This window comes from Amia ocellicauda, chromosome 22, assembly GCF_036373705.1.
Source record: "Amia ocellicauda isolate fAmiCal2 chromosome 22, fAmiCal2.hap1, whole genome shotgun sequence".
Classification (NCBI taxonomy): Eukaryota; Metazoa; Chordata; class Actinopteri; order Amiiformes; family Amiidae; genus Amia; species Amia ocellicauda.
In genome coordinates, this window is record NC_089871.1 from 5,216,354 (window position 1) to 5,227,164 (window position 10,811).

Below are 10,811 nucleotides of genomic sequence, written 5' to 3' on the forward strand. Positions count from 1 at the left end.
GTCCGTTTGTTGGTCCGTTCTCTTTCCTCCCAGATAAGACTGTCTGGAGTCTTAAAAATAAATAAATATTTGCTCTGACAGACGCAGCCAAAAAAAAGAAGGCTCACCGGAGATGAATCAAGGAAAGCAATTTAATCAGCGCCGACGGATTGGCAGATTGATAAGTTCCTGGGCCCAAGCGTGACCCGTCACCACTTCATTACTGTGCCTTGATGAATGCACTTTTAGTTCTGCGCCCGTCCCTATTGATCACCCCGAACACAGACACCAGCGCAAATCTGGAATTCATACAGGTCAGCCCTCCCGCTAAAATTATGGCCGCAGACGGTGGAAAGCCTTTCATTGCCAGGCTAATGCTGTAAGAGATCCATGTTTTCATTAGAAAGAGAAAAATAATAGAAGGCCTATAGGGGGAATAATAATCATAGTCGCATACACATACAGTATAAATACACACATAAATGTTTGCATGTGTATATATAGTTGAATTTGATTATTAGAGTGCACGTGCAATTAATGCTTTCAATTCATCAAATCAATACGAATGCAAGTGCCAAGAGTGTTGCGTTTTATTGGCAGGCTATTCCCCATACCTGCGCTTGGTTTTGTATCGCTGCACCAACGCGGCACTGAAACATAATTTTGCTTTACTCCCTTCAAGCAGCTGCAGCGAGAGGGGCCTGAATATGAACTCTCACGCGATGCCTTTTCCCAATTTACTTCGGGAAAGCTGCGGAGGCCAACCGTAGCAGAAAGCATATCCATATGGACTTTGTTATTCGTCAGATAAGCCAGAATGAATGTAAAATATATAAATATATATATTCTCCTCCAAGAAAGTGCTTCATCGGGATTCAGCTGGCGCGTTGGATTTGCTCGGGATGTTTGAATGATCGTATTCTGTTTGGTCACTGGAGTGGATGTGCTTTCTGAAAGTGAATACATCCTTGTCTTCGTAAACAAGCGACAACCTCTTTGCAATCGCAGTCCACTTAACACGCCAGGGTCAGGGTCCAGCTCCCGGCCCTGTCATCTCAAAAACAGAGGCTTAAAAAAAAAAAAAAATTAAAATCAATACTGTAATGTCACTTCACTGCTATGCAAGCTCATTTTGGCAGAACGGTTCAGCGCCTTTCTGTGCCAGATCTGCGGCAGATGCAGGCTTTATCTACAACATCCCCCAAATATTCCCGACAATAAATCAATTGTCCAGACTACAGTCATAGAGGAAATTTTGCTCCACGCCCCTGGTTACAAGACCAGTCTGTCAGGAACACAGTCACTGCTCGACTCCACATCTGTTCCGAATTCCCCCCCACCCACCGTCTGTGACGTTCAAAGATTTCCACTTTTCAGTTTAGATCAGTTATCGTATTATTAAAAGAAAGGGAGATGACTGTTTGAGATTAAAGGCTGCCATGACCATTCCCAGTTTTGACTTTGTTTTCCGATATTGAACAACCTACTTCACAGCTCATTCATTTAGTGAGTAGAACTGGAAAAAAAAAAAAAAAAAAAAAGATTTCTAGGACATTTTTTTGCCTCCATTTGCAGACTTCCCCACAGCTGGAAGTACAATCGGCAGTTTTTACTGGTTTACCACTATTCTCAGGACTGCTGTAGGGTGGTAGACCACATCTCCAGTGACACAGTGTGCCCTTGCGTCAGGCCAGACTAATGGAGTGCCGAGCGCAGGCTGAGACACGGGCAGGCCCCCTTTCAGCGCCTCCGACATCACTTCCTGCTGCCCCCCTCAGCTCCCTCAGAACAGGCAAGGCCAACTCCAGTCATCTGCTTCTTATTCTAGCTTGAGCTTCAGTAGCGGTCTTGCATGAGTGTCGAATCCGTGTCAAACACCGATGACAAACGACAATAGCACCTCGTGGACCGGAGTTGGGCCCATTAAGGATCCCCATTTTAAGAGTTAAGAGTGTCACCCGACTGATTGGCCCAACAATAACCATACACAAGCAGAAGCAACCTCTTTTGTCATTATAATTGTGTTTTGTTTTTTAAATTTGATAAGGAACGCACGTGAGAATCTCAACTTCCGATAAGGGCCCATAATCACAAAATCCATAGCAAGCTAAAAGCAACTTAAGTGTGCTAAACTATTCGACCACCGTCACCCACTTCGCCAAAGAACGCCTAAGCGGTGCTCTGCGGAGGTTCTCCCTAGCTCAGGCAATCTGCTGAGGAGACAAAATTACCCGACAGACAACTGCTCCGCAAATGCACCTACCCGGCGGGCGGGCTTGTGTACGGGAAATCTGGCCAGATTGGCCGGGGTACAAGACAGCGGTGTGAACCTACGATCAATAGCAGGATGAGGACCTCTCTGCTCAGGGCAAGGTCAGTGAGCTCCGGCACTGCAGTAGGAGCCAAAAAGTAACCCATAATTAGGTAGAAACGAGAGGGAAACACCGCTAAACATCTCTCTCTTAATAGAAGAGTAAAAGTCTCCGTCTACATCAGATTCCACATCCGCGCTACACAGGAGAAGGAAACATTCACAGCTAAGTTTACTTGAAATTTCATATCATGAGGTGACTGACACACAACAGTGCCTATATCCCCTTGACTTCCTTTTAAACCAGAAACAACTGCTTATAATCACACGGTATCAAGCATGCACAACTACTATACAACTTCAGATGTTTGTCTTTACAATGATTCATTAGTGAACTCTCGTAGAGCTCAGGCATGCAAGGAGCCCATCTTTCAGTCCGCTTTCCAAACAAACTCTTCCGGCAGGGTTAGATTCCAACAGGATGAGAACGATAGGGTCTGCATCCACTACCGCCTCCACTTATAATCTAGACTAGCACAACGCTTGTTTGTTGGGGAGGGGGGGGAAGAGGATTGACAACGGTGAGCATCGGATGTACCAACTTGTCATGAAGATCACCAGCACCTGCCAGTCTGAAAGGCTGAAGCAACATGATAGGCCAGCATCTCGGATTCCCACATGCTCTTTTATTCAGTCGTTCCTCTTTTTATGGGTGATTCACCCAAAACCACCGGCACCAACCAGGAAAAGGCACTTTCAGAAGTGAAACGTGTTGCTTTGCTCCTGAACATGAGTAAAGGTTGTCGTCCTGCTGGATGTTGCCAAGATATTTACAAGTAAATTTAGCAAATCTGACTCATGACTTTGGAAGGGGGGGGGAAGAAAGGAAACACAGTTGTCTCCAGGTTTCTCACAAACACAGACATAACAGATATTAACTCCATGAGGGCTGAGGATCATACTAAAAGTGCGTTTCTTTCCCATGATCATGGAAGGCCAGCTTCAGGGCTCAGTAGGTGGATTTGTATAGGAAGAGGCAGATAAAGTTATTAAAATCACTGGTTGTTGGGACTAAATCCAATAATCTTATGAAAAAAAATATATAAAAATGAAGTGTATGGCTAATGTGTCTAGTTATTGACACAGTAGGTCAAAACGCATTGCTTAAACTATTGTGGTTTCTCAACACCAGAGGTGACAAATGGTCCTGCAGAGGAAACACGTTGAACTCGGTGAAGATTTCTCTTTTTTGCTGGGCATCCTTATTCATATGTCAACTCTGCGATCCATTCGAGATGAAATTGGGTTAAGGAATAGCTTAGACCCTAATTAATACCGTATAACATAAATCAAGCCAGTAATTGACAAAGGGAAAGCCAGCATCATTTCACAGTGCAGCTTCAGTGCATTGTTGTGATAGGTGTAATATCCGGCACATCGAGCTGTTGAATAATAATATTAATACATTCACTGCCCATAACAAGAGGGTTCACATCTACACACTGTATGCACGATCCGGACACTTCAGTTTCGTTTAATCGGCTGTTGCATCCAAACTTACGCAATGCTAGTAAACTTGGCGTAAAAACACAAATCGATCCAAAGATCTCACCCTGCACAGCGAGTAACACATCGCCGATCACTGTATCACGATTACGAAACGACAAAAACAGGAACTATTATTCACATATTGGGAACTAGTATCGAAATTGCAACAAACAAATCGCTCCGTCTGGAGACACTTGCATGAAAGCATTACAGGGTTTCTGGACAAGAAAAAGCCTTGGGAGCCCATGCAGCAGATATCTACCCCAAACAGTGTGCAACTCTGGTTTATATAACTAGGCTATACTGAACACAAACGCATGTTCAGTCCGTCCCTGCAGGCACAGCACCAGCGCTGGACCCGTGCAAACGGTGGATGCGGCATCACAGGGAAATGCAACCAACAACGACCAAAAAACAGCCAATTCTCACCAACTAATGGTCCCTCCTGATACAAGCTCGCAGGAAACTCCGCTACTTTCATAATGGCATGCATGCAGGCGACTCAAATCAAGTGTTTTCCGCGCCTGCAAAACAGGGGGGGAAGCAGAGAAAGCCGTGCCGAAACAGCACTGGACACGTACCTAGTGTGTCGGATCCTTGCGCCTCGGACAGCTGAGGTATGCGAGGGCACCAATGTCTCAATGCATCGCTTTTGCGGCCGTTTTCGTAGCGGGTCGGCGCTGTCTGCACATTGACACGGCGGCCGCGTCAGCCCCGGCTCTGCGGCTCTCCGCGCTGACAAGGGGAAGCTCGATTGTGATTGGAGGACAAACGCGTGATTGACACGTCTGTGACCAATCGGGGCGCTCGATCTGTCTTCGGGGCTCTGACGCAGGGATAATCCTTATTAGTCAACATTAAATAAATACACGTAAAGCGATAGCTTTATTAAGAGAGGGTTAGTGTGTGGACTTGGGAAAATGCTTACCGTTTTATTGCTGTTTTTTTTGTTTCATATAATAATACTAATACTTAGTTTTTATTTAAAGTGTCAATCTTATTTACAGCACAATTATCCATTATGCGATGCTGTGACCGGACTAAATTAAGATTGTAGTTGAAGGGTACAATTTCATCACATCTCACTATACATATATTGTATTCTTACAATTTGTAGGTCATTTATATTCTTAAATCACCTATCCACAACATCTAGGTACTGATAAAGGTTATTATTATTATTTTTAAATCTGCATTGAGAGATATTTTCCAGTTCAGTATCTGCCATCTGCTTATGTTATCTTATGATATACACATACAGATATACGTATATATTTTATGACCAATATTTGTGTATGTGCATTTATTAACATATTAACATGTGTTAGCATTACATTGCAGTGTGTCTCTTCCTGTGCACCATCTAGATCTCTTTTTATAATTACAGCATTGTGAACAAAAGCACCACTGTTGGTAAGATCATTACATGTGATAGATTTGCTTATACTGATCTAGATTGTCCAACACATCTACTTCCTGCACAAATTAGCGCTGGACAGCAGCCAATCTGTCATTTTACATAAACTCCCATTTCCATTTTTGCATGAATTTTGCATTGGGAAAAAAACAGTATGGGGGGGGTGGGTGCAATTTCTGATTTCCTCTTGAAAGGTGTCATAAAATTCCAGTCCACTGGTACTGTGTACAATCTGCCTCCAATCGGGTGGAGACAGATTGGAGCTGCCAACATTAATAGAGTACTGTACTGATTTTTACTTCCACTTCAGTGTGCAAAACAGATAGGCTTTACTCTGGCTCAATATGGCGTAAAAAAAAAAAATAAGACATGCTTTTATTATTTCCTTCCTGCTCTTTGCGTGGGTACATTGCATTCGCCGACTGGTTGTGCATCAGCCTGGGCATTATTTTGCAGTTTGACGTGTGCAGATTGAATGTATTGAGCTTTAGTTGTATTGCTGCCTAGAGTCTCACACTGAGGAATGAGGTTTATGCTGGGTCGAGTGTGCACTCAATGTCTTGCGTCTCTCACTGAGAATTCATCCGTCAGACGAGGAAGCACAGAAGCAAATTAATCACAGAGTGAATGAGAAGGACAGGGGCACCTGCAGTTTGCAAAACACAGTTTGAATTAGGTCTGTTGAACCCCAACCAAACCTGAAAGTACTGGACAACAAAAAATACCAAAGACGGGATCAATATTTATTAAAAAGGGTGTGGGCCTTTCCTTGGCCAGAATGATTATTGCATTTCTTTAGCAGATGACTGAAGGAATACTGTACCTTTGTTCATGCTGTGCAGATTCTAGTACAACAACAAAAAGTGGATAATTAAATTCTTCAGTATATTTAAGCCTTTTGAATCTTTTGCACTTTGGCCAATACAGGCCTCACTTTAAATTAGTCTACCGTGATTTTGGTTGATCTCTGGTTGATCTCAGCTGGTGACCAGAAAGGGACTGATCTGGGTACTTTGGTTGTAGCTGAATACAAACTAACAACGCTGTCTGCTACATTACCTGAAACACAATAAAAAGAAGTTGGCAAAAGCTAAACATGGGCGAGTACGGCACAGCTAAAAACATTATTGTTTAGATCAGCATTTTGAGACCACTTCCCAGAAGTGCACTTTGCTCAGTCTCAGACTGGAAGGTCAGTGCATTACACACCGAGATGAAGAGATGGAAAAATAATGCCAACGCCATCGAGAGTTTGGATGGACGGCTGCATTTTTACAAACCAGGATCTGTGTTCAGCCAAGATCAACTGTCTGTGAGGAAAGTCTGCTACACGATACTGACGATACTGACCCCACACCCTCCTAGAAAGAAGTAAACAGACGAAAGAATTAAGTCATTTTCAGCAGAAATCCTCTCGATGAGGTGAACTAAACAGGTCAGCTCTCCAAACAAATGTCACTTCACATAAATGTTGTCTGTGGCACTTTTTTTAAAGAAATTTTCCACAGTAAAGCAAATTGTGCTGGGCTTGGTATGTGAGTTTTGAGCTTTTTTATGAGACAGCAAGACTTGAGTTTGTCAAGTAGAATAAATGTGAAGACTTTCTTTTTTAGGTTACATCGTTTACTTTGATACAAACAGTGTGCCGTTGTTGTTGTGATTGCAATGTGCGGCTGATGTAATTTAATCAATACCAGTTGCTAATCTCTTCCAATTCATCTTGTAGCCTGTTTCTTCTCCATGAAAGCTGATATTTGGGATTGAATTCCCTACAATGTATCTACACGATCTGCACGTTCAAGCTTTTACTGGATTTTCTTTATACAAACCCATATTTAAATACTTAAACACTAAGAAAAGACACACAGTTTTAATCAAAAAGTACAAAAAACGTACAGAACCCTACATTTTGTTTTGTACTGAGTTATCTTGATTGTATGGCTTTGAAAAAACATGATACCAAAGGAAGACTACTGAGGACCTAGAGGAACGAGGGTGATATTATGATAGAACATCAAGGTATTGGATTGATTCCCCTGTGATAAATCTATAGTTAGCAGATTGCTGCCTTCTTGGTTCTTAAAGAGAATTTGACAGAGCGTGTTAATAAGTGTCTGAGTGCAATCCTGGAGTAATTATGTCATGTCTAGTGGCTGCGTTTGTTTCAAAGCAAGAGTAGCATATTGCCATTCAACTGCAGAGGAAACAGGAACAGTTGACAGTGATCGGTGCAAAACTTGAGAAAACTGAACTATTCAGCATTTTACATAACACAGCATCAGATTTACAATTGGACACGGCCCTGAGGAACCGGCAGCAAAACACTCTCCAGTGAGTTCTTGGACTGTGTTCCCAGCAGCTGTCCATTACAGTGATCTGCCACTACCAATAAAGTTAATGGTGGCTCAAAAACACAAAGTAGGGGAAGTGGAGCCAAAAACTCCATCCTCCAACCCCCCCCTTTCATCCCAATTCAAAGTTATTGAATTATTAATTGGTTATTATTTACATTCGTTAAGTGAACATTCAGGGCTATAAAATGTGAACTGGACCTGCTGGATCCAAACGATGGTGCCAAACAGGTTTGTGCTCTGTCCCCTGAACATGGATTTGCCTTGTTCTCATGCAAAAAACAGGAGATCTGTGTTCTGGGTGAAAGACACACTCTTGAATAGAAAGACCCTTTGAATATAGCCAAAAAAAAAAAAGATGGACGATGATTAATGATCATGTGACACTAGAGTCCTGCCTCCGCCCCCAGCTAGTCCTGATTTTAAATTAAACACCACTATCTCCAGCTATGTTTAGGGGCTGTGGGAAATATATTTTGAACTGGCCAGAAAATGTCCAATGGCCTGCGGCACTACTTTTGATGCTCCATTGTTACCATTTAACTCGGTCTCCGCTGGAGTCTCTATCACGTACTCCCTCACTGATCCATCCCGAGTTGTGCCCACCTCTCCTCTCATTCACACAACACAAGAGACCTTGGGGAAGAATAGGAACTGAGGACCTGAGATCCAAGAATGACGTTTACAATCGGAATGTCTTAAAGGAGATGATGATGTAACGCTGGGTCATAAAGTAACTTTTAGGAGTTGCTTGCTTTGCCAAATCATCTTAATCATTACCATAACCCACAAGAATCTGCTTGACCAATCTTACTTTACCTACTTCGCCTTGTTCATTCTGTTGCCAAAATAACAAACACCCTCCCTGTTCACTTACAAATCCCATGGATAGCAGGGAAGCTGTGTAGAGGGTATGTCGCTGGCTTCACGTCATAACTATATGTGCAATCAAGAAATAACCAAACTGACTTTCAGACTAGTGCTTCTGCATTCCCTGGCAAAAGTGGGCCCATTTCCTGTAGACTCCTGGACCGAGTCTGTAACCCAAGCCGAAAAGCAGACTTCATCTTCTTCCAGCATGTCAGGGCATGTGACATATTCTTTAAAGAGCTTGAGGATCATTCCCCGTTCCCGGAAGGACTCCCCCCAACTACCGCCCCCCCACCAACCTCCACTCCCTCTATGATGTCATTGTTGTTGTTTATTTAAATTCCATTACAATTGGTCAATCAATCAAGGGTTTCTCCCTGGCCTGTTGAACTTTTCCCATTCATTCATTCTCTTTGTATTTCGAAAAGAATCAAAAGTACTCTCCAGCCCCGCCCGTGGACTGCAGTCACCTCTGAAGCGTCTTTAAGCATTCATTTTCAATATTTTCAGCCGCACAATAGTGTCACACTGTGCTGCATAATTTGCTGCTCACGCTAGACAGAGTCCTGGGACTCAGCAGATGGTTTACCCGTCAGGGCTGAGATGAACTTGCAGGGACACAAAAAGAACGCACTTCCAGGCAGTGTTGGCCCGGTGCCTCAGCACTACGGTCCCCTTGCTTTCGTAAGCGTAAACTTTATATGCACGGTGAAAAAGAAAGCTAGAGCTCCCAAGTGGCTTTTTCGGAAGAATGCACCTTTCAGAATACAAGATGAGAACTAGGGCTGGAGGTTTGCCAGGTTCTAGGCTGTCATATAGGCCAGGCACAAATCTGAGTCCTGTTGTCAGCTAGGGTGACTTTGTCAGCAGCAGATGAGGACGGTGTCTCTCCTCCCAGTACTGTTCAGACAGACAGGAGACACAGAACATGAAGGAGGGCATGAGTCACAGTTTCAGACTGAGTTACTCCAGAGTTCAATCTGCTTGTACATCTCAGGGTACGGTGTGATACAAGGTTGTTAGTATCACCCTTGCAAGATGATAAAAGCCCAGACCAGATCACTTGAAGCTACTACTGGTATCACCGCAGCACTGTAAAATAGGTCACTGATGGTCATCGACTCAAAACGCTAGCTGAAATTTGCAGTTGTACCAGCTGGGAAAGTCCCTTTCATATCACTGCGCTAGAGGATGTTGCAGCCATGTTCCCCCGAGCTTGAAGGGGGTCCTGGATGGGTGCCAGTAGATGAGCTTCTTCTGTACGAAAATCACACTGCAAGAGCTCCAGATGTTGGACATTATCTTGGAGGAGAGGATTCAAAACCCGCCCTTCTTTCTTTCATTTTCTTCTATTTTACCCTCTGGGCTTGAACAGCTTGTTTCTGTTTATGGAAAGAGTCAGGCCTTGATTGGCAGTTTTAATTTGCTAGTTATCCTCCAGTGTATATCTCAAATGTTGCGGTTTAAATTATACAAAGCCATACTCATCCAGAGCATTTTCCCCCTAAATCTTGTGCATGCAACAAAAAAATGTTACTTTTACTGACATCACTGGCCTCAAACATCTAAATCTGTTTAAAACAAGAGAGAAACATAATCCGTCAACAAACCTATCTTCAAATAGGGTTGGATGGGTAACAGTTGAGAATGGAGTACCACGACTTCAAGAGAAACAGCGTGGGTCATTACATTCCTGAACTCACTGTGCCCAGGTACAAAACATTCACTCTCAGGTATTTCATCAGAGAGAGAAGATTGCGCTCATGTGGCACATTCAAAATGCAAAGCACTGAGAGAGAGAGAGAGGGAGGAAGGACAGCAAGGGGGGTTCATGAAAACTAAAACCGCCTGACCAAATGGAAGAGATTAGGATCTGGTGACACACATCTTTTCATTTACGCTTTTCCGTAGGTCTGTTTGGCTTGCACATTAGCTCTATGGCTGCTCCTCACTCGGCTCTTTTTTGACTGGGGTATCCAAACGTTTAACCTCTTCCTGAATGACCTACCCTCCCACCCTCTCTCTTTCATTTCAATAATGCTTACCTTGCAGCTCTTGCAGAGTCTAGACGACAGCTTGCCGCCTCGGCTGAGCGCTGAGCCCACCTCGAGAGGCCTCTGTCCTGTGAGGGCTGGGCATTTTGTGGCATTACACAGTGGGGGAGCACGATCCCTCGTCTGTCTCGGCTAGAAGACACGCCAAAATCACCTGATGCATCCAAGTGTGGGCGTTGCATTTTTATCATATTTGGAAGATAATAACAGCTAACTTAATGAGATGCTTGATACTCCTCTTCCCCTAACGTTAATCTTTTGATGACACAGAAAAAAGAAGA

At 43.5% G+C, this 10,811-nt stretch overlaps 1 protein-coding gene across 2 annotated transcripts in view; it reads right to left on the reverse strand.

Annotated features, from left to right (window-relative positions):
- The window catches only part of tpst1 (tyrosylprotein sulfotransferase 1), a 37,248-nt gene extending 32,682 nt beyond the window's left edge, over positions 1–4,566 (reverse strand). For both annotated transcript variants that reach the window (XM_066695455.1, XM_066695454.1), the window contains exon 1: positions 4,420–4,566. The gene's annotated coding sequence lies outside the window, so the exon portion shown is untranslated. The remainder of the gene's footprint in view (positions 1–4,419) is intronic.
- Between the last annotated feature and the right edge of the window lie 6,245 nt (positions 4,567–10,811).